Genomic DNA, 23,825 nt, shown 5'->3' on the forward strand with positions numbered 1-23,825 from the left:
ATTTTGCAAATCATGTTTTTTTCTGTAGTCTGTCACCATCTCTGGAATTTTGCATACAGGAGGATGTTTGGATAAATATCATATGCCGAGATCCTGATTTGAGCTTTTGTATTAGTAAAGGGAAAAATTGACTATAGCTAGAACACTGGTGGTGGTGATGGTTTAGTCGGTAAGTTGTGCCCAACTTTTGTGACCCCATGGATTGTAACCACCAAGTTCTGCTGTCCATGGAATTTCCCAGGCAGGCACACTGGAGTGGGTTGCCATTTCCTTCTCCAGGGGATCTTCTCATCCAGGGATAGAACCCTGGTCTCCTTCAGTGCAGGCAGATTCTTTACCTACTGAACCTACTGGGAAAGTCCAGTAGCTAGAAAGTTATCTGACATTTCCAAACATCACATGCCTTTGTCCTCAAATATCCTGCTAAGCGATGCTCGAATGTCTTCCGAGGGGAGGTCTGAGTTACTTGGAACATTTACAAGTGAATAATGGGTATGGATATACACAGATCCAGTTTGAATTGGTTTCTACTCTCAGAATCAGAATTAAGGAAAAGGGAGGGACGGGCACAAAATTATGTTCTGAAGCTGTTCTTCATTCCTAACTCCCTTGGGGCTATAGAAGGCCTTGCTGTCACCCAGGGTTCGCTGTCTAGCAGAGCTGAAGGTATGAATTTCAATCCTCTTTTTGTTTTCAGTAGTTCAGTGAGTATTTTTATTTCTACACATCAGTTCATTGTAACCTCTTAGCTGTCTTTCTGGAAGGTAATTTAATAGCAGAGTGGGGCTTTGCTATGGTTTCCGGTAGTGCTAACTTTTCTGAGATATCCTTTGGGTTGTAGATTATTCCAGCTCACGTGGCCCCATCAGGTGGGGCTGCTTGGGCCACACGGAGGGTAGAGCAGCCTTTGGTCTTGAATCCAGGACTGTATCACTTCACAGCTACTTCCCATCATCTCCTTGCATGACCTCTAGGTGCTAAAAATCCATCTTCCTCCTCTCCCCCCGACTCTAAAATGTCTTCCTAGTCTAGCTGAAATCTCTCCCTCTTCAAACTCTCTCCTGTTACATGGCTTGAGGCTTAGAAATAAAACCTGAGAAGTCCTGTTTTGGATCTCTCATAGGCAAGGAAGCCCAGTTCAGAGTCTTCTACTAGCTTGAATGCAAGAAGAGAAAACGCATAATATCTCAAAATCAAATGGCCACACATGGTGTCTTGTTTCTGGACTCTTCAGTTCCTGGATCTGGACCGTACTATCCAATTTTCACAACACAACTTGGATATGAAAGGCTCCTGGGAAGCCAAGTTTCCACCATTTGGTTAAGGATGATGAACGTCATGTACATGGACTTAGAGCCAAAGATAAGAGCTTGAATCCTGCCTCTTACTGGTACTCAACTGGCATGGCAGATAACGTTCTTAACACTTCCCCTCCTCATTCCTCTTCCCTCGTCAGACCTCCATTGTCTTTCACCTGGAACACCATAAATATCTCCTAACTAATCCCTTGTCTCCAATATTACCCTCTCCAGTCTCTCATCTTTCTTAATCTTATACACAAATATGGTCATCTCAGGTCCTTGATCAAAAACTCTCCAGTGACTCCCTGTTGACCAGAGGGTGAAATTCAGAATCATAGCAATTTGTGATTGATTTTTTCATGCTCCTCAATGGCGGGTACTCCCAGTTGTCTTCCAAATTCCATTCTCTCTTCTTCCCTATATTAACAACATCACAAATGTATAACTAAACACACTGGTCAGAAAAGCATCTATTAGTCTTTAGTGGTAGACGTGGCCATGTGACTAGGTCTAATGAATGAATTATGAGAAAAAAAATAATAAAAAATAAAAATAAAAAAAAGAATTATGAGCAGAGGTGTCCCATGGCAGCTTCTAAGACTCTCCCTTAAAGCTAGCTTATACCTTTGTTCCTTTTATTTACTTTTCCTTCTTTTTGCTGCTCAGAATGTGGATGGGATGGGTTAATCAAGAGTAGCCATTTTGGACCACGTGGAGGTCGTGCATGGTGAAAAAAGATCAAATGAATCTGATTTCCTGAAGATTTCTTTTCACCAACTCATCATATACCCAGAACCTTCTTGCCCCTCACTGGTCACATGTTCCTGAGGAAAACACTCTTCAGGCTCATTTTCTTCCCCTCTGTACTCACAGCCAGGCTCAACTGTTTGCAGTTCTTGCCTTCATCTTAGCTTGCTTCTGTACCTTGCCACTTGCTGCTTCTCTGCTCTATGCTTTATCGTTTCTGGTGGATTTCTTCTTACTAAGACCCACTTTAAGAATCTTCTCCTTTGAAAAGATTGTTCATTCATAGCTGGACAAGTTTGGTAATTCATTTTTTGCCATCTTTATATTTACATAACATAGTACTTATCACATCCCACTGTCAATGTTTTATTTGCCTACTTGTTTTACATAATAGACAGTGAACTTCATAAAGTTTTTTCATATTTGTATTTCCAGTGCCTAGTACACATTTGGATCCAAAATTAAAATTACTGAATGAGTGAACAGTTGAATGAAGTTTGCTGAACTCAATCATCTATAAAATGACAATACTATTAATTCCCATCCTAGAGAATATTTTTTTAATTACATGAGGTGAGAAATGAGAAGGTTCTTCACAAATGATAACATGTTATCCAAAAAAGTAAAATAAAGATATTGTGTGTTTATGTAAATTTCAATTATGTGTTCAATCATCTTGCACAAATATAATGTGTATAGAATCCAGGACTATTGACCTACATTAAACCTACAGGAAATGGAAGCAAAGGATGAATCAGAAAGAGAGCACACTTCTGATTTAGCAATGTAAAAATTAGTAGTTTCTGGATAAAAATTTCTTTTTCCAGAAGGGGAAAGGTAATATTTTAAGAAACTCTCTTGATTGAGTTAAGGCATATAAGTCATTAGAAATTAAAAAAAAAAAGACACTTGGATAATTCTGCACTATACATGAGTGATAACTACAGATAAATCCTACTTGTATAACAGTCCTTAGTTAGGTGGAAATAGTAGTACTTGAAAAAACTTTCTTGATTTCAATTTTAAAGCTTTTGATTCATAAATTCCAAGCTAAGTACTAGAGCTGTCAGGCCCTCCAAATCAATCACTGTATAACCAAGGGTTCTTATGATCAATTTAATACCTATAGCTTGATAGTTAAGTTTATTTAAGCCCACCTGTCCTGCAAATGCTTAGCTGTAAGTAACCTCTTTAGCCACAGCTCCATGCAAAATAGTTCCACTTAAAAAAAGTAAGACATATCAAGCAGCACTTCCTGAGATCACCTCTGGAACATAGACTAGGCCTATAAGCCGAGGGCTCAGCTGCTCTAAGCGAACATGGGACAGTCAGAGTTGGAGCCTGAGATAAGATGCACTCGTTTCTGCCGTATTAATGGAAGCAGCCAGGAAACTCCAGACATCTTTGGATGAACATGGATCCTATGGGAGTAACGGACCTGCACAACTCATGCTCACTTCTTTCTTGGTATTCTAAGCTCAGCAGCTCCATAAAGTCATTAACCAGAGCCACTCTGTGATGTGGATTCTGCTCTGGTGCTTCAACCATCTGCTGTCCCTGGATCCTTGCTTTGGTCCCTAAGACTTCCCAGCACCAAGATCTCGTGTCTGGGATTCTAAAAGCCTCTTTTTTTTACAGCCCTCAATTTGCTCTCACGACTTCAATGGAATCCAGTCTTGTTTTTGCCTGTAGGTTCCTGTCTGTGGGGTGAGGGGCATTGAGGGGGGCATAGATTTAATGTCACCTCTTATATTATGAATCAGTGACATCGGCTTTTAAAGCCAAAAGTATTTGTAAGATCTTTTTAAAATATAGAAGATTTAGCTACCTTCACTTTCCTATTTAAACTGATTTTAGAAGGAAACATAGGGTTCAAAGCAAAGTTCAGGCTCTTCTCCTCTGTATATTTGCAAACGCACAAAGCTGGATCTGTTATGTCCTGTCTGAAAGGCTATCTATTTGTACAGCTTTATGCATCTCTTCAAAGAACACCCATGAAGTTACAGCTCATATTTCTGCTTTAAATATTCGATCTTTTGGCTTTAAACACCCATAAGGGTTATTTGTCAAAACGGATCTTAAACCTCGCCCCACAGCTCTGCAACAGATCTTTAAAGTAATGCTGTAGGGGTGGGAAGGAAAGGGTGGGGGAGACGGGAAAAGTCAGCCATTCAGCAAGCATTTATTGAGTGCCAAGTACGTGCAGAGCATATGGTATCTAGTAATAGGTGCTGTGAGGGGGATAAAAAAGAAATGGAATACGCGCTCTTGCCCTCAAGACGAAGGAGACAGAAACATAAGCACTGTCAGTTTAGTCCTAGATCTAGACATTTTAACCTTGTTTTCCAAAGATGTTTGAATGAAGAGCAGTGACCAGCAACCTGGGGCATGTAAGAACCCTTTAGCTGCAGAAGTGTGTACGTGTGTGTGTGTTTGTGTGTGTGTGCATGGGTACATAGGCATGACTGGGGAAGGGAAAGAGAGAAAGAGGAAGGAGGGAAAGGGTATATAGGTACGGTGATGGGACTGAGGGTGAAGAAAGAGTCATGCCCTGTATGGAAGGCCCTTTCCTGTGTTTTCTCAATCAACTTCTGACCCAAGATGGCTTCCGTTAGTTTTCTGAGACCCCAGCAACAAGCTCCCATGTTCCCTTTTTACAGCAATGCATGTGTTCCCACCGTCTCTCTCATCCTTGGGATCCAGGCTTTCTGTTTTTCTGGATTTGTTTTGGTCGCATCTCAAGATCAACTCGCCTTGCTCCTCCTGTCCATTCACTTCTCCCATCAACCTCTATGGTTCTAAACTGTTGGAGACCAGACTCCCAGAAGAGCACCTGTGTGACCCAGGAGGCCTGTCTCCAGGTGCTCAACCACAGGTGGACTCCTCCCGCCCACAGGGGGCCCTGCTACTCTGGTACTCCTCCTGGGAGTGGAGACATGGAGACCACTACAAGGTACTACTGAGCCCTTTGAAAAGTGTGCAGTGTAGTGAAGAGTCAGGTGGGGCTTGGACTGGAATCCTGCTTGCCCTATGAACTACCTTATAACACCATACTGAGCTTCAGTTTCTCCGTCTGTCAAATGGAAATTCTTTCATGTTAGGATAGACAAATGAATTAATGCATATAAAGTGCTTACTTAGCCTATAGCAAGCACTCAATGAAAATTTTGGCTAGTATGATAACATTAACATAATTTTCATTGTATTTAGCATTTGTCTTGAGGGTTTGAGGCCTTAGAAAAATTTTTTTTTTATCCTACAGAGTACATGACTAAGAGGAAAACAGGAAATGTGACTTACTCTATCCATTAAACAAGGATTTTTTTTTTAAGTGCTGACTTCATTGCTAAGTACTGTATCAGATCCCTCCCTTCCTTCATTCTTCTACATTTACTGTGTGTCTTTGAGGTGCTATGCATTGCATTAGATTCTAGGAAAATAGCAATGAGACGGGCAGATAGATTTCCTTCCGTCAGAGAATTTATGATTCATGGGGGAAAGACACATATTACACAGTACACCAAGGTATAGGACCAGGTGTAAGTTATAGGCTCTACTGTAGTGCTCATGGAATATGGGGGATCTAATAGGATCTGCAAGATCAACAAGACCATCCTAAATTTCCGTTTTTGAGACCAGTTCTCAAAAGAGTCGCAAAGAGTCACACACGACAGAGCAACTGAACAAAAACAACTCGAAAGAGTAAGTGACTTGATTTCCAATAGATGATGTTTTCATTATGTTCCCCTAGACAAGCTAAGCATTTTCTAATGAGATAACCAAATCCATGAGTTTCCAAATTCATATTTTAAGTGACATAAAGTCTCTTCATTGGGATATCTGAACATAATGGCTATTGAAAAAGGAACATATAAAGAATCAAGCAGCTTCCCTGGTGGCTCAGAGGTAAAGAATCCATGTAGCTGAGTCAGTAAAGAATCTCTCTGCCATGCAGGAGACCCGGGTTCAATTCCTGGGTCAGGAAGATCCCTTGCAGAAGGAAATGGCAGCCCACTCCAGTGTTCTTGCCTGGAGAATCCCATGGACAGAGGAGCCTGGCAGGCTATAGTCCATGGACTTCCAAGAGTCGGACACAACTTAGTGACTAAACCACCACCACCAGTTCAGGAGATATGGGTTCAATCACTGGGTCAGGAAGATCCCCTAGAGAAGGAGATAACTCATTCAGTATTCTTGCTTGGGAGATCCCATGGACAAGGGAGACTGGTAGGCTGCAGTCCATGGGGTTGCAAAGGAATTTGACACAACTGAGTGACTAAACAAACAAACAAACAAAAAACCCAAAGAATCAGGATTTAAAATAAGGACTTCATAGGTACAGCCTGGTGTGTGCTTTACTAGTAGTGTGATGTGTTTTTTCTTAATAGTTTTATTCTGAACCTAATACCCCAGTTCAGACTTAACTAGAATATTTCTTTGTGTATCATCTTCCATTGATTAAGACAAAAGTCAGATTATGAATATGGTTCTAAAACTTCTCAAATCATATCTGTAACTTTCTTCTGCAGCTGGTACTTCCATACCATTATAGTGAGGCCTTAGAAGAGATGGGGAACTTATGTCTACTGATGACCCATTGTGTGAATGTCAAATGTAATCTCATGTGATTCTCACGGGAACCTTGTGACAGAGGTCTTATTTCCATCTCTTTTTACATATTAGGAAATTGAGGCTCAGAGAGGTTAAGAAATTTGTCCAAATTTGCACACAGGGCTTTGTTCAAAGCCAAGACTACTTGATTCCCAGGGATGCTCTCAATTCAGCCATGTGTCAGCTGACCATTCACAGAAAATCACACAATAGAGCTTATTTCCACTGTGCACAGTATGTTTCAATTTATATAACCACTGTAAGCCTGAATAATCACAGTTTAATTTCTAAAAATCCAGTGGTAGTTTTTGTGTCACAAATTGTGTACAGTTTATTTGGGGCTCTAGGAACTCTCTTCACTTTTTTTCCCTAAATCTATATTTCTTTGAAATGCTTTTCATACATTATAGTTTAAATTTACAGGGTGCTTAAGCCCTTTCAAGATGCTGCTGCTGCTGCTAAGTCGCTTCAGTCGTGTTCGACTCTGTGCAACCCCATAGACGACAGCCTATCAGGCCCCCCCGTCCCTGGGATTCTCCAGGCAATTTGTCCTCATCTGGTGTGCCTAAAATGAAACCGAACGTCTTCCATCAGGACTGGATTAATCTTCCCTGTTCCCTGTTTTTTTTCCTGGAGCCTTTTGCTTTGGCAGGCACCTGGGGTCAAATCTTTGGAGTCATCTCCAGCTCCTCACACCTCCTCATTCTCACACATTGAGATATTATTTGTAATGAGAACAGCTTCCAAGGACATCCCTGGTGGTTCAGCGATTAAGACTTCATGCTCCCAATGCCAGGCGGCCTGGGTTCCATCCCTGGGGGCCCAGGTTCCATCCCAGGTTCCACTCCTGCCCCAGGTCCCACCCCTAGACCTAGCATGCTGCTACTAAGAACCTGCACGTGGCGACAAAGATCCCTCGTGTCACAACTAAGACCTGGAGCAGCCAAATAATTTTTTTTTAAAAGAGGCACTTATTAAAAAAAAAAAAAAGCAGCTTCCACATCAAATAGCAATATCCATTCACTCTCTCCTTTGACTCAGTCTTCATAGCAGCAACAAATACCATTGTATTTTGTTATCAGCTGTAGTTGTTACCAATTCCATTTGACCGATAAGGAACCTAAGCTTCAGAGGAGTCAGAAGCTGATGAGTAAAGAATTGAACTCAGGTCTTAATGGATCAAAAATACTGTCTGTGCTTCCTTTGTCATTGATCTTGTACTCAGCTATTTCCTTTCGTTTCCCTTGAACGCACCCAAGTCAGACCTGTATTTCTTTATGTTCAAATTAATACTACAGTTTCCTAATCATTCCCTTTCCTCAATTTCAGTCTGAATTCTATGCCCCAAACCAGATATATCTCTTCAACCACTTACTTTGTCCATCATCTAATACAGTAGTTCTAAAGCTACTAAAATTCAAAGAATAATGGTGTTTGACTCATTTATAGCAAAGGAAATCTTTATTTCTTAAATAAGTATCTAAAATGTAATATTTTAAATATCTCTCTGAAGTTTTTTTCTTAAATTTTTTTTTTTTTTTTTTTTTTGCCACACCACATGGCATTTGAAATCTTAGTTCCCCAACCAGGAATCAAACCCATGCCCCATGCAGAGTCTTAACCACTGGACCACTGGGGGAGACCCCTCTTTTTTTGTTAAACTTTTGTCCTGATCAATGGCTAATACATAGTTACTTCATGCGTGTGCTAAGCCACTTTAGTCATGTCCAACTCTTTGTGACCCTGTGGACCATAGCCTACCAGGCTCCTCTGTCCATGGAATTCTCCAGGCAAGAATACTGGAGTGGGTTGCCATGACCTCCTTTAAGGGATCTTCCCGATCCAGGGATCAAATCTGTGTCTCTTACATCTCCTGCATTGGCAGGCAGGTTCTTTACCACTAGCACCACCTGGGAAGCCCAGTTAGTTCATATTGGCTGAAAATACCATGGTTTCTAGTTGTGGGGGTTGTTTAGCTGTGTTGGTGGTTTCTAGGGACCCTGTCATTTGTCAATTTGAGATCCACAGCTTTCGATAGTAAGTGCCAAATTGACGGTCAAGACTCTAAACTCTGTCCCCAGGTCACATTTCCTCTAGTCTTTAATCCAGCATTCTTCCTTCCTATGTAGAGGTTTGAGCTTGTTCAATCAGGGCTCCCAGCCCATTGCTCAGAAAATGGGCTCTGCTGCGGGGCATTCCTGTGCTTTGCTTCTTCAGGGGCCCTTGCTCCCAATGTCTTCCTTTCCTCTCCTTTTAAATCATGTTTTAAAAGATAACAGTTCATATCTCATGAATGGTCCTGATGCTCCAGATTCTACCCAAGGACATTACATGTATTAACTCATTTAAGCGTCTCAGTACCCTGTATGGTGGGAATGGCAAGATCTCTTTCTTGGCTTAAGTTTCTGAATTTGTAAAAGAAAGATTAAAATAATACTTCCCCAGGATTGTTGTGAAGGTTCATTGAGTTAACACATGAATTGCCTAAGATGTGGTAAGCACTTTGTAAATATTAGCCATTATTTTATTATGCACCTTCCAGTTGTGGAAATTAAAGCTTATGTTGAGTAACAACTCTAGTCACCAGCGAAGCCAAAATTTAGACTGTCTGAATTTTCTCCATGTCTAAATCGGCCATGTCTCTAGAGTCGAAACTCTGCAACACTGGGTTTCCCTACCTCCCTTGCTCTTTTCCCTACTTACTGAAATATCCACAATCCCCAACTCCTCTGGAAGTTGTGATTTTAATGTTCCTAATATCTCCTTTGAAGACATCAGAGTATGGAGCATAGTGCTCACTCGCATAAGACCTATATAAAATTCTTTCCACTTCGGTTTCCATTGTATTAACAGTTAGAGACAGAGCTGTGCAAATGACATAATTTTCCATTTCTTACATGTGCTGCAGCCCTCAAGACCTCTCTCAAGCTCAGTGACTCTAGGAAAACTCAGGGGATTCAGCTTAAAAGTCATAGTCGTAACTAAGATTTATTACAGCAAAACGGTACAAAACAAAATCAGCAAAGGGAAAACGTATACAGGACAAACTCTGGAGGAAATCAGGCACAAACTTCAGAGAGTCCTCACCCAGGGGAGTCGTACAGGATGTGCTGCATGCCTCTGGCAATGAGCTTTGTCTTTGTTTTGCTGTATAGGTTCTCATCAGCTATCTGGTTTATATGTGGTGGTGTACATACGTCAGCTCCAATCTCCCCATTCATCCCCCCTTGGTAACCACAAGTTTGTTCTCTACGTCCGTGACTCTGTTTCTGCTTTGCTAATAAGTTCACCTGTAGCATTTTTCTAGAGTCCACATATAAGTGACATTATATGGTATTTGTTTTTCTCTTTCTGACTTGCTTCACTCTGTATGACAATCTCCAGGTCCATCCATGACTCTGCAGATGGCACTGTTTCCTTCCTTTTTAGGGCTGAGTAATATTCTGCTGTCTATCTGTACCACATCTTCTTTATCTGTTCCTCTGTTGAAGGGCATTTAGGTTGCTTCCATGTCCTGGCTATTGTAAATAGTCCTGCAATGGATATCAGGATGCATGCATCCTTTTGAATTCTGGTTTTCTCCTAATATATGCCTATGAGTGGCATCGCCGAGTCATATGGTAGCTCTATTTTTAGTTTTTTAAAAGAACTTCCATACTGTTCTTCATAGTGGTTTATATTAATTTATATTCCCAGCAATAGTATAGGAGGGTTCCCTTTTCTCCACACCCTCTCCAGGGTTTATTGTTTATAGATTTTTTTGATGATGATGGTGATTCTGATTGGTGTGAATTGATACCTTACTATAGTTTTGATTTGCATTTCTCTAATTATTAGCAATGTTGAGCATCTCTTCATGTGTTTCTTGGCCATCTATATGTCTTCTCTGGAGAAATGTCTATTTAGGTCTTCCTTGGCAATGAGTTTTGATAACCCATGGGACTTGTCTATCAGGGTTGCTCTTTAGAGACTCAGTGCCCAGGGATTTTACTGGTGGTTGATCACATTCTCTGCTGAGCACGTAAAAAAATATCAGATTGTGAGTACCTTTCCTTATTCTTCATGGGAACAGTGAAAGCAGCTGTTCAGCATGAACTGCACTGCTCATACAATTTAGATACAGAGGGTCACTCTTATCAGTTCTGGAACCCTCCTGTGATGATTGACTTGATGTCAACTTGGAGGGTGCTTTAGAATTAGGTTAACATTTTAATGTGTGAATTCTGAGTGAGCAGATTTTCCTCCGTAATATGGGTGGGCCTCATCCAATCAGTTGAAGGCTTACATAGGACAGAAAGATTGGTCTCCCCAGCAGAAGGGAATCTTCAAGCAGACTGCCTTTGGATTTCAGATCATCTCTCCTGCATCACCAGCCTGCTGTCACACATTGCAGACTAGACTTGCCAGTCTCCATGAGCCCCTGTCCTTATAATAAATCTCTTTCTGTCTATTATACACACATATTGTTTTGGTTGTGTTTCTCTGGAGAAACCTGACTAATCCAAGTTCCCAGATACCAGCTCATGGTCACCCTTGCAAGCAGGACTCCTAAGGACAGCAGTCTCAGGGTAGCTCTGTTCTTCACATTACTAGCATTTGTAGCAGCAGAAGCCACAAACGGTAATATCATGGAGCAGCAGGGCTTATGAAAAATAAGAAACTATAAGGTAGAAAGAAGAGCGTGGAGAGAAGTTGGCTGCTGGCGGCAGAGAAGTGGAAGCGACAGACAGAGTGCTGGGGTGGAGGCTTCAGGTAACAGTGGAACATTCAAACAGGAAACAGGAGGTGTCTGTAGCTGGGGGAGCCAAAGGAGCAGGTAAAAGATACTTCTTTATCCCATGAGACCTGACTACATAATTGTGGTTTGTGGTGGGTCAAAGACAGCCAGAGTTTCTTTGCCACTCCTTATGTGATGATGAAGAATCTGTTTCTTTTCTTAAGTCTGGGCTGGAATGTGATATGCTTTAACCAGTGGAACACCGCAGAGTTGGCACTGTAACTATTCTAGGCATGAGCCTTAAGAGGGCCTGGAAGCTTCTGCTTTTGTGCTTTGGGGAGCCATGGGTCGCTATGCCATGAAATTCATCTATTCTGCTTGGAGAAACTTGGAGAGAGACAGAGAGAAAGAAATTCCCAGCCAGCTCCCAACTGTTCCAGCTATCCCAGCTGAGGTTCGTGCATGTAAATGATGTCATTCTGGATGTTCCAGCTCAGTTTGAGACTCCAGATGATAGCACCTGCATGCATGACCCCAGGTCAGACCAGCAGAAGAGTCACCCTGCTGAGCCCCACTCAAATGACAGAATCACGAGCAAATAATACAGTGTTGTGACCCTAAACCACAAACTGTTAGGCTGTCTTATTCCATAGCAATAGATAAGTGATGTGGTGAAGCAGCTGAGATGGTTTAAGCACAGTGGCTTCATTGTAAGGCTAGGCACCAGAGGAGAAAGCAAGAGAAGTCTGTGGCTGGGCGACAGGGTGATTCCATGAGACGTGACACAGGCACTCTTTTCCAGTTTCCACTGTTTCACAACACGGACGTGTGTCATTTCGCAAAGGAAACAGTCTGTACTCTTCTGAATTAAGCTTTACCCGAGAATCTTTTCCAGACCTTCCCAACCCTCAAACCGAAGTTTGTGAACAGTTGATTGAGATCCCATGCACCATGAGTCATGTTTGTCTTCAGAATGCCTGTTGCCTTAGTGGAGGTCTTAGATCATCAAAAGTCCCATGCCCTGGAGCTCATTTCTTCATTTGGGAAGCCAACATACAATGTATAACTTCATCTCTGGCAAAACTTCTCAACATGTGCCTGAGCCTGTGTATGCAGGATGCCAAATCAGTGAATCCAAAAATGTAACAGTTACCCCCTCAAAAAAAACCCAGTCTGACTGATTTTATTGACATTTAATGGGTCATTTACTTGTGGCAGAAACTGGGCCTATGACCAATTGTTGCAAATATTTTCATCTCTCTTTCACGGATGAGGATACCAAGAGGGAGAGACACAGAGAGATCCCATGAATTACCAGAGCCACTCAACAAGTCAGAATTGAAGGCAAGGACATTATCCAGGGCTCCCAGATCTCTCTTCAGGGTTTTCTCCACTATTGGCAGTGTTAGTTTTCATTGATGTGTTTGTATATTTCTCTGCTGGAGAGGGCATAAGTGCAGCCCAGCATTTTTTTTTATTACCTTAAGCAAACCATATTTCCTTTTTGTGATATCACTGTTTCACCCTGGACACTTGATTACTTTCTTTTGGGCAGTCTCAGCTATCTTTTAGAGAAAAAAAAAGATTCAGTAAGAAATAACCTCCCCAAGGACCTTGTGTTGAGAAAGAATGCATAAGCCTAGCCAACAGGGTGAGTGTGGAGAGGCTCTCCCTGCTGATAATCTCGGGAGAAAGTATTGCCTGACTTAGAAATATGACATTTTTCTAGGCCACCTCATTTCATCTGATAGAAAATGATCACTTTCCAATATGTTCTTATTAAAGAAAATGAATGAAAACATGGCCAGGAGGTGACCTAGAATGGTAAATCAGAGTGAGTAAAGTCTACATGTCCATATCCAGTCAGTAGATACTCTGTTTTATTTATATCATATGGAGAATTCATTCACTTATCCATCCATCCATCCATCTGTTCATTCATCCATCCATCCATTCAGCAAATGTTGATTGAACACCTACCACAGCAAAGCCCTGTGGAGACATATTGGGTACAGACCATACCTCCTGATCCTGCATTTTACAGCCTCATAAAGGAGATAAGAGAAGACGTGAACACAAAGAACTATGATCAAGGTAATAAATGAGTAAGTACCATAGGAGAGAAAAATAAGGGGAGATGAAAGTTCAGAAAAAGGAGACATCACTTCTGGCCAAAGGAAACATAGAGTAGAATGATTTCTTAAAAGTATAATCTATCACCCTCCAACTCCTGGTTTAAAAGCCTCACACAGTTATTAGCTATATGACCTTGGGCAAATCATAAATTTTCTGTGTCTTAGTTTGCTTATCTTTTAAAAGGAAGGGTTGGACTAAATGATCTTGAGGGTCCTTTCCGCTCTAAAGTCCTAGGATACATAATTTTTCATGAGAAGGCCCAGCTTAATATGTGACAATCTATTCTTTATACAACCAGAGTAACTCTTTAAACCTCAATAAGATCATGTTACCCATGGCTTAAAACCCTTTCGTGGCTGCATTTCAAAGAAAACCCAACTCTTTTTGTTGGTGGGCAAGGTCCCACAGCATCTGGCCCTGCTCTTCTTCTAACCCCATCTCCCAGACCACCTCCTCTTGGTCCTTAATGCATCAACCAAGGCCTTCACACACACTGTTCCCTCTGTCAGGAATGCCTGTCCTTGTCATTTAGTCGCTAAGTCGTGTCCAACTCTTGCAACTCCATGGACGGTAGCCTGCCAGGCTCCTCTGTCCATGGGATTTGTCATTTCCTTCTCCAGGGGAGCCTCCAAACCCAGGGATTAAACCTGTGTCTCCTGCATTGGCAGGTAGATTCTTTACCACTAAACACCAGGGAAGCCCTAGGAATCCCTTCCCTCTCTTGTTAAAAATATATATATGTGTGCGTGTGTGTGTGTGTGTGTGTGTGTGTACAATTTTTATGAAAAAAAGAAATATATAAATTTAAAATAGTCAAATGATATTATAAGGTTATAACCCAAACCCAGAGAGTTAGGAGGCTGGGAAGGATAGAAATCATGTTCCAATATGTAGATTTGTGCTTAAAACCTAATTTCCACACATCTTCACCCTACTTCCTCTGGGCCTGGGATCCTGGGTATGAAGCCACTCAGACTTTCTATAGAATAAAAATCCTCTGGCATCCTCCAGGATGAGGGAAGGACAGTTGCCCTGGATAAGTGGAACAGAGCAGAGAATCTGGGGGTCTGTGTGTGCTTTATTCTGAGTTTCAAACCATTCTTCTGATTTCTCACCAATGCTTTCACCCCTTTATGCCGCATATCATGTGCCTCCAATTCTCGAGACTTTTCTGGGGAGTTCATTTCTGTGACTAGGCTCTTTTAATAAGAGCATCCCCTCTGTAAGAACTTAGTATTTTGCTTTCTTAGTTTTGCTAACTTTCCCTTCAACTTTTCATCTGAAACTGTGATCATTCTTTGCAACCATAATGAGATCTCTCTTCACCCTTTCTCCTTGTCTTTCTGAGTTTCTATCTCATTAATTCTTTTAATAGTCAATTTGAATAGGAATTATAGAAGGGGTCCAGATTAAAGAATGTTTTATACCTTCCATGTTTACCTAGAGTGCCTCTTCTGTTATCTCAGCTTTAGAATTTATATCATCCAGATATCAGGTTCAAAGTCAGAATGAACTTCCCTGACCACATGTCTAAGGAGTTCCTCTGGGTTTGTCTATTAGAGCACCGTGTTTGCATCTTTTGTAACACTGAGCACAACTTACAGCTGAATCCTTATTTATTGACTTACATATGTTTATGACTTTGTTTAAAGACTATTGCTTTCACTAGAGTGCAAACTCAGGGAAGACAGGACCCATGGCTATTTTCTTAAATCAGTTTATACTGAGTGCTCAGCACAGTGCCTCATCAGAGCCGATGCTCAAGAATTCTTATCCATGATGGGACTTCCCAGTAGTCCAGTGGCTAAGATTCTGCGCTTCTGACACAGGACACCTGGGTTCGATCCTTGGGCAGGGAGCTAGATCTCCAGTTCCACAGCTGAGAGTTTATATGCCACATCTATAGAGCTGGCATGCTGCAAGTGAAGATCCTGAGCGCTTCAGCTATGACCTGGAACAGCCAAATACATATTTTTTAGAAGAAGAATTCTTCTTTGCATGTTGACAGACATAAAGACCAAATCGTAGACTCCACTGACAATACCACCAACACAAGGACAATCTGAAAAAAAAAGAAGGACAAAGATGTAGCACATTGCTCAAGAGGAAGAACTCTGGGGCCAGACTTTCTGTGTGTCAGTCCTAGAATGACCACTCACTTAGCTGGGCAGAGCAACTACATTGGAAAGAAGATGATAACAGTACCCTTACTTCATGAGATGCTTATAAGGATGAAAGTGAGTCAGCATCGTTAGAATGCTTAGAACAATGGCCAGCGCATAGTCAGTGCTTTATCAGTGTTGACTGTTACATATCTGAGTATTCAGCCTGGGAAGACCTTGGCTGGGTGAGGATCACACTCCGAAGTTTTGCTTCAAAAATGTAAGTCTAAACTTCCATGGAGTATAAACACATTGACCTTGTAGGTTCAGAATGTTTAGAATCCAATTTCGGATTTTGGGTTCCACCTCTTGGGTTTTCAAGATGTGCCATTTATTCCAGTAATTTATAAAGCAGGTCCTCTTGGCGTAGCCCTGAACAAAAGATTTCTCCTTGGGGATAACTTATGGAGGGGAGGATGCGGTGATGGATTAAAGGAAGGAGGTAACTGGATAAGCTTAAAAGAATAGAAGGCCTGGAAGAATGGGATATGAGGGTGGAGAAATGTGTTTGGGCACTAGGAAGGCTTTGGCTGAAACACCAGCTCTACTTTACCAGCTATGTGACCGTAAACTACTTGCTAGACCTCTTGGTGCCTCAGTTTCCTTGGTATCACAAATATGAGATGCTCCTGCTCACGCTTAGTCACTCAGTCATGTCCAACTCTTTGTGACCTCCTCTGTCCACGGAATTTTCCAGGCAAGAACACCGGAGTGGGTAGCCATTCCCTTCTCCAGCGGATCTTCCCAACCCAGGGATCAAACCCGGGTCTTCTGCACTGCAGGCAGATTCTTTATCATCTGAGCCACCGGGGAAGCCTCAGTATATAGAAAACTTAGATGAGTACCTGATAGAGAGAAAAATACTCCAGTATTTAAATTATTTTCACTATGACTAGAATTGGTCAGGAAACCTGGTTTTAATCCCATCTCTGAATCTGACTAGCCTTGTGGCCTTCAGGTCAGTTCAGTTCAATTGCTCAGTCGTGTCTGACTCTTTGCGACCCCAAGGACTGCAGCACATCAGGCCTCCCTGCCCATCACCAACTCCCGAAGGTTACTCAAACCCATGTCCATCAAGTCAGTGATGCCATCCAACCATCTCATCTTCTGTTGTCCCCTTCTCCTCCTGCCTTCAATCTTTGCCAGCATTAGGGTGTTTTCAAATGAGTCAGTTCTTTGCATCAGGTGGCCAAAGTATTGGAGTTTCAGCTTCACCATCAATGAATATTCAGGACTGATTTCCTTTAGGATGGACTGGTTGGATCTCCTTGCAGTCCAAGGGACTCTCAAGAGTCTGCTCCAACACCACAGTTCAAAAGCATTAATTCTTTGGCACTCAGCTTTCTTTATTGTCTAACTCTCACATCCATACATGACTACTGGGAAAACCACCGCTTTGACTAGATGGACCTTTGTTGGCAAAGTAATGTCTCTGCTTTTTAATATGCTATCTAGATTGGTTATAACTTTTCTTTCAAGGAGCAAGGGTCTTTTAATTTCACGGCTGCAGTCACTGTCTGCAGTGATTTTGGAGCCCCCCAAAATAAAGTTTGTCACTGTTTCCATTGTTTCCCCATCTATTTGCTATGAAGTGATGGGACCAGATGCCATGATCTTCATCTTCTGAATTTTCAGTTTTAAGTCAACTTTTTCACTCTCCTCTTTCACTTTCATCAAGAGGTTCTTTAGTCCTTCGCTTTCTGCCATAAGTGTGATATAATCTGCATATCTGAGGTTATTGATACTTCTCCCGGCAATCTTGATTCCAGCTTGTGCTTGTGGCTTTAGGGGATTCCTTTTCTTTTTCTCTGTCCGAGGGGCTCATCTCTGAAACCAAGTCACCCTATTTCTTTGCAGTTTATGAGTCTGAATGCTGCCAGTGACTACTTCTAAAGACTCCTTCCACCACCCCCTATGCATACACACACATACATACATATGCTCACAAATTCCTGGGATCCTGGGCCTTTTCCAGCTCTTGCCAAGACAGCATTTACAAATCCTGGGCTGCAGCTGCACAAAACTCACCTGCATTAGAGCATGAAGAGTCAGGGGAAGCCAGGCTCCAAGAGGGTTCTCTCGAACCCCATTTCCTGGTATTCACACCCCATGCAATCCCTTCCCACAGTGAAGAGAACTGACCAATGTAACCAGTAGGTTTTTTTTTTTCATTTCATTTTTTAAAAATTGGGGTATAGTTGCTTTTTAGTGTTATGTTAGTTTCTGCAGTACAATGAAGTGAATCAGTTATATGTATACATATACCCCCTCCCTCGTAGACCTCCCTCCCACCCCACCCCCCAAGTCCATCCCTCTAGGTCACCAGAGAGCATCAAGCTGAGCTCCCTGTGCTATACAGCAGTTTGTCACTAGCTGTCTGTTACAGATGAATGGAGAAAGAAGCGGTGATACGTGTGTACAATGGAGTATTACTCAGCCACGAAGAGGATTGAAACTGGGTCGTTTGTAGAGACATGGACGGACCTAGAATCTGTCATACATAGCGAGGTAAGTCAGAAAGAGAACAAATATCATATATTAACACATGTATGTAGAATCTAGGAAAAAATGGTACAGATGAACCTATTTGCCGGGCAGGAACAGAGATGCAGATGTAGAGAACAGATGTGTAGAGATGGGATGAGTTGGGAGCCTGAGACTGATGTATGTACACTGCCAATACAATTTTTAGAAATGTCAGAGCGTGACACCAAGACTAGTTAATGAAAGATATTGAGGCTTTCCCGTTTGTTCTTGGCTCTCTCATTCTGGAGGAAGCCAGCTACCATGTCAGAAGGACGCTCAAGAAGCCCTGTGGAGAGATGCATGTGGTCAGAACTGATGCCTTGTCTCAACAACCAGCACTAAATTGCCAGGCATGATCCTCCAGCCTCAGTGAAACCTGCATGTGACCCGTTCCAGCCAATGGCATGACTACAACTTCATGGAAGCCACCAAGCCAGAACCTCTCAGCTAAACACTCCCCAAACCCAAACCTCAGGAACTGTGTGTGGTTATTCATGCTTCTTCTTGCCTCAAGTCTCTATGTTTTGGATAATTTGTTATGCAGTGTAGATAACCAATACAGGGCTGCCTAGAAACTTGTTATGGCTATATACCGTTGAGTTAGCTTACAAGTGCAGACCCCCCATCTAGTCTTCACACGGGCTAAAACCCTATGAACCTTTCTAAAACGTCACTTATTTCTCTTCCTCTCTAGGTAGCAGACTTGTTTGGTAGGTCTTAACACTTTGGACTATAGTTCCTTTTTCCTAAGTTTTCTTGTTCTTTGTTGGTTTTGCATATGGAGGCGTTGTTCAGAGGTTTCTTGAATACCCACGCCAGTGTCTGGCAAACTTCAAAGTCCTTCGTTTGCCGTTATAGTTCAAGGCCCCGAGAGGGCCCTGTGCAGTGCAGTCACACAGTCATATGGGTGATACAGTTTGCGAAGGAGCAATAGTTGGTGACAGTCCGTGAGCCCATTCTCTTTCTCTTCACCTCCCTCTCTGTCACGCCTCTCCTTGGGTTCTGTGGCATTCGAGTGGCCATGGGCATTTTTGGCTTTCAGCTGAGGGAAAGTTGAGTTTAATTTGGATGTGGTGGGGTATGTTTTGTGGTTTACAGGCACTTCTGCATGGAGTTAAGCAATTTCTGGCTTTCTCAGTGTTGGAATGGCTTCCAGCAATATTCCTGGAAATACTACTGTGCTAACACAAAGGGGCATGACCAGAAGCCCCATCACAGTGATATGTCCTGCACTATGTCCTGGGGATTGAAGAGGAGAAATAAGGCTGGAAATACACAGAGCCAGAAGTTAGCCTGTGAAAACTTCTCCCCATCTTCAGTTGTTTAAGATAGTAAGCCAGAGATTGACTAGGTCAATGTCTAATCAGAAATACCAAAATTTAAACAATTAATTATTTGGCGGACTAACGACTGAATAATTTTTCTATTCACTCTGTAAAGAATTATGCTACAAAGTCATTTTCATAGGAATAAATGAGTAACCTAAAAGAAAACATAGCTAAAAAGTAATAATTAAGAAAACCCATATAGATGTGTATCTAAGAGTACAATTCTTATATTTTTCTGGTTTCACAAAGTCTGAGGTATTTGCTTTTAAAAATGTGTAATGCATTATGGAAAGGGGAATGGCAACGCACTCCAGTATCCTTGCCTGGAGAATCCATGGACAGAGGAGCCTGGCGGGCTACAGTCCCAGGGATCCAGAGCCGGGCACAATAGAAGGACTGACATAATACATTATGATTTCTCTTTCTAAATAAGTACGCACTTTCAAACCTAAATTGCTATTTACAATTTTATGTTCTTCTAAGGAGACTCCTGGAAATTGAATGTTGCTTCAGGCTCCACAAAACCTGGCCCTCATCCTGATCCTTCCCACCTCGCTCCAGATTCTTATAGAAAGAGCTCCTTTATTTCTGCAGCCCTGTCTCCCACTTGGCTCTGAGTTGAGTTGCTCTCCATTCTGCTTACCTGTTCTCAGTAGCTCTCGTGAAGATCTTCTTCCTTTTGGTTCAGATCCCTTCATTTTCTGAGTGCCTTCTCGCATCTCCACTGGCAAGTCTTGATTTCTCCCTCCTTGAAACTCAGTTCCCTCTAAAAGCCCCTGTGGACTTTTCCTTTGACAGGAGTTCGTCTCAGCCTCAACTACCTCACTGACAAAGAACAGTCTCCCAGGTCTCTGTTATTTCCACCTGCCTCACGGCTACCATTACCCTCACCGTGAGCTCCATGACGTCAGGTAACACGTTGGAATCACTCAATGTGTGATGAGTGCAAAAATAGGCACCACAAAGTTTCGTAGAAGAAACAAACAGGCACATAAATTATATTATATCTCTATTGGCATAAACATGAATCTTCATTTAGGTGATCAGTCTTCAAAAATTTTTAGTGCCAAGTAGGCAAATTGCCCTAAAATCAATTAGCTTGTAGTGAAAGAGTATGTTTTTGCCGCAGGGATATGCTCTTTGTTTTCCATTGTTGCGCCTTTATTCCTGAGTTTTCTTTTTCTTCCTCTTTTCTACCCTTCTCCCCTCACCTGTTACTTTCATCTAACATGTGTATGCACACACACACACACACACACACACACAAATACTTATATACACTGGAGGAACTGATTGTGAATTACCTAAGGCTTGTGGTTAGAGTTATTTTATTTAACACTTATATTTGTTGCCCAATTTGCTGTGAAATCTGGAGAGGGTGAGAAGAGGAGAAATCCTGTGGTCAGGAATCAGCCATGCCCTGTTCCAGCTGACAGTATGAGGAAGATGAGGGACACAGATCTTAAAAGGGGCCTCAGGAGAGAAAACACAGGTCTAGGACTAAATGTCCTGTAACTTTTCAGAGTTAACAGGAAGGATGCCTTATTTTCCCAGCAATAATAGATTTCCTTCATTGAGATAAGTGACCTGTAGCTTTATTTCCTTGCAAAGTAGATTATAACCCTCTAAAATGAAACACCTCACCCTATGATATTTTCATGGAATGGAGTGGACAGCTGTTGCATTAGCTTGTCCAGCATCCATTACCTGTGATTCTGATAACAGTCTACTGGGTTTAGGATGGTGGGGGCTCACTCTGTGCCAGGATCCAGGAATAAGAATGCATCAGACATTCTTATCCCAGAAACTAAGATTTGAATACACTGTCAGAAAATGAAAATTGTAGCCATTCTTTTATCTCAGCCTCAGAGGCCTGAAGAAAGTGTCCTTGTATTCCTGGCCCCAGATCCTCGAAGCTGTTCCAGTAACACCTAGTTCTTTTTTTAAAAAAATTGAAGTATAGTTGATTTACAATGTTTCAGGTGTACAGCAAAGTGATTCAGTTATATGCTTATATTCTTTTTCTGATTCTTTTCCGATTTAGGTTATTACAAGATATAGAATATAGTTCCCTGTGTTATATAGTAGGTCCTTTTTTCTATCTATTTTATATTTAATAGTGTGTATCTATTAATCCCAAACTCCTAATTTGTCCCTTCCCCCCTTTGCCCTTTGGTAACCATTGCCGGGGTCCAGCCCCGGTGGATCCAGGGTAATTCGAAGGTGAGGGGACCGGTAAACCATGTTTCTTTTCTATGTAGGCCTATCTCTGTTTTGTCTATAAGAGCTAGTTCTTTTATTTTCAGGGCTTCCCTGGTGGCTCAGATGGTAAAATATCTGCCTGCAATGCAGGAGACCAAGGTTCGATCCCTGGGTGGAGAAGACCCCTGCAGAAGGGAATGGCTACCCACTCCAGTATTCTTGTCTGAAGAATTCCATGGAGAGAGGACCCTGGGGGCCACAGTCCAAGGAGTCTCAAAAAAGTCAGACATGACTGAGTGACTAACCCTTCTTTTATTTTCACTTTTGGGCTCATTCTCTAACCTTTCTTTTCCTTCTTTTTTTTCTTAAGTGTCCCAGTGTGGGTTTCAGTAGCCTGCAGTCAAACCTAGCAGATACAGATATCTGAAGTGGACCTAAGATGTCAGGAAGAACAAAATCTGGGGCCAGACCATAATTGTACAGTTGAAAAACACTGATTTTTCTGACCCCCATTTCTTTTCCTTTTTCACTTTGATGTGAAGCCACAGATTTCCATCCCCACGCCATCACCTCCACAACACTCCATGCCATGATGCCTCTTCCCAGTTTCTTCTTAACAGCACCTCAGCTCTGAAAAAGCATTGGCACCAGCCATCGTTTATTTGATCAATACAGAGCATCTACTGTATGTCAGACACTTTTCCAGGTGCTTGGGATACAACAACAAAATCTCTGTTGCAATGAGAAAACAGACATGAGGTAAATGGGTAAACTAACAATATACTTGAGCAGAGTGATAAATATTATGAAGGGTGAAGAAAGAGAATGGCTGGGTGGTCTGGGAGTGAGCGCTTGAGTGCTTGGTCGCTCCGTCATGTCTGACTCTTTGCGACCCTGTGTACTGTAGGTGTGGGTTGCTGTGCCCTCCCAAGCATCTTCTTGACCCGGGAATCAAACCTGTGGCTCCTGCGTCTCCTGCATTGCAGGTGAACTCAACAGCTGTGTCAGCCATGTTAAATGTAAGTTTGCCCATCAGACAGCCGACTGGAACTCTCTGGGGTCCAGCAGAAGAGATAGGGTTGATATAAAGCTGGGAGTTGGTAGGATAGGAGTGGTACTGAAGGCTGTGAGACTAGGTGAAATATCTAAGGGGAACATCACAAGAGAAGAAGGTCATGGACCAAACCTTGGAGCTGTTGACTAGTGCAACCTTGAGCCATCATTATTCATTTAATTAATAACCTTAATCAATATCTTCAATCTTTCCCAGCATCAGGGTCTTTTCAAATGAGTCAGTTCTTCCTATCAGGTAGCCAAAGTATTGGAGTTTCAGCTTCACCATCAATGAATATTCAGGACTGATTTCCTTTAGAATGGACTGGTTGGATCTCCTTGCAGTCCAAGGGACTCTCAAGAGTCTGCTCCAACACCACAGTTCAAAAGCATCAGTTCTTCGGTGCTCAGCTTTTTTTATAGTCCAACTCTCACATCGACATGTGACTACTGGAAAAACCATAGCTTTGGCTACCTGGACCTTCGTTGGCAAAGTAATGTCTCTGCTTTTTAATATGCTATCTAGGTTGGTCATAACTTTCCTTTCAAGGATTAAGCATCTTTTAATTTCATGGCTACATTCACCATCTGCAGTGATTTTGGAGCCCAAAAAATAAAGTCTGTCACTGTTTCCATTGTTTCCCCATCTATTTGCTATGAAGTGATGGGACCAGATATCATGATCTTAGTTTTCTGAATGTTGAGTTTCAAGCCAACTTTTTCACTCTCCTGTTTCACTTTCATCAAGAGGTTCTTTAGTTCTTCTTTGCTTTCTGCTATAAAGGTGGTGTCATCTGCATATCTGAGGTTATTCAAATTTCTCCTGGCAATCTTGATTCCAGCTTGTGCTTTATCCAGCCCTGTGTTTCTCATGATGTACTCTGCATGTAAGTGAAATAAGCAGGGTGACAATATACAGCCTTGACGTACTCCTTTCCTGATTTGAAACCAGTCTGTTGGTCTGTTAGAACCACGTCCAGTTCTAATTGTTGTTTCCTGACCTGCATACAGATTTCTCAGGAGGCAGGTCAAGCGGTCTAGT

The 23,825-nt window shown here is 42.0% G+C and overlaps 1 long non-coding RNA gene across 1 annotated transcript in view; it reads left to right on the forward strand.

The window, feature by feature from the left end:
- Positions 1-23,825, forward strand: part of LOC138435847 (uncharacterized) — a 208,773-nt gene that overhangs the window by 170,703 nt on the left and 14,245 nt on the right. Inside the window, exon 2 of the long non-coding RNA XR_011255273.1 lies at positions 18,061-18,182. This is a non-coding gene — a long non-coding RNA (uncharacterized lncRNA). The remainder of the gene's footprint in view (positions 1-18,060; positions 18,183-23,825) is intronic.

This window comes from Ovis canadensis, chromosome 3, assembly GCF_042477335.2.
Source record: "Ovis canadensis isolate MfBH-ARS-UI-01 breed Bighorn chromosome 3, ARS-UI_OviCan_v2, whole genome shotgun sequence".
Lineage (NCBI taxonomy): Eukaryota > Metazoa > Chordata > Mammalia > Artiodactyla > Bovidae > Ovis > Ovis canadensis.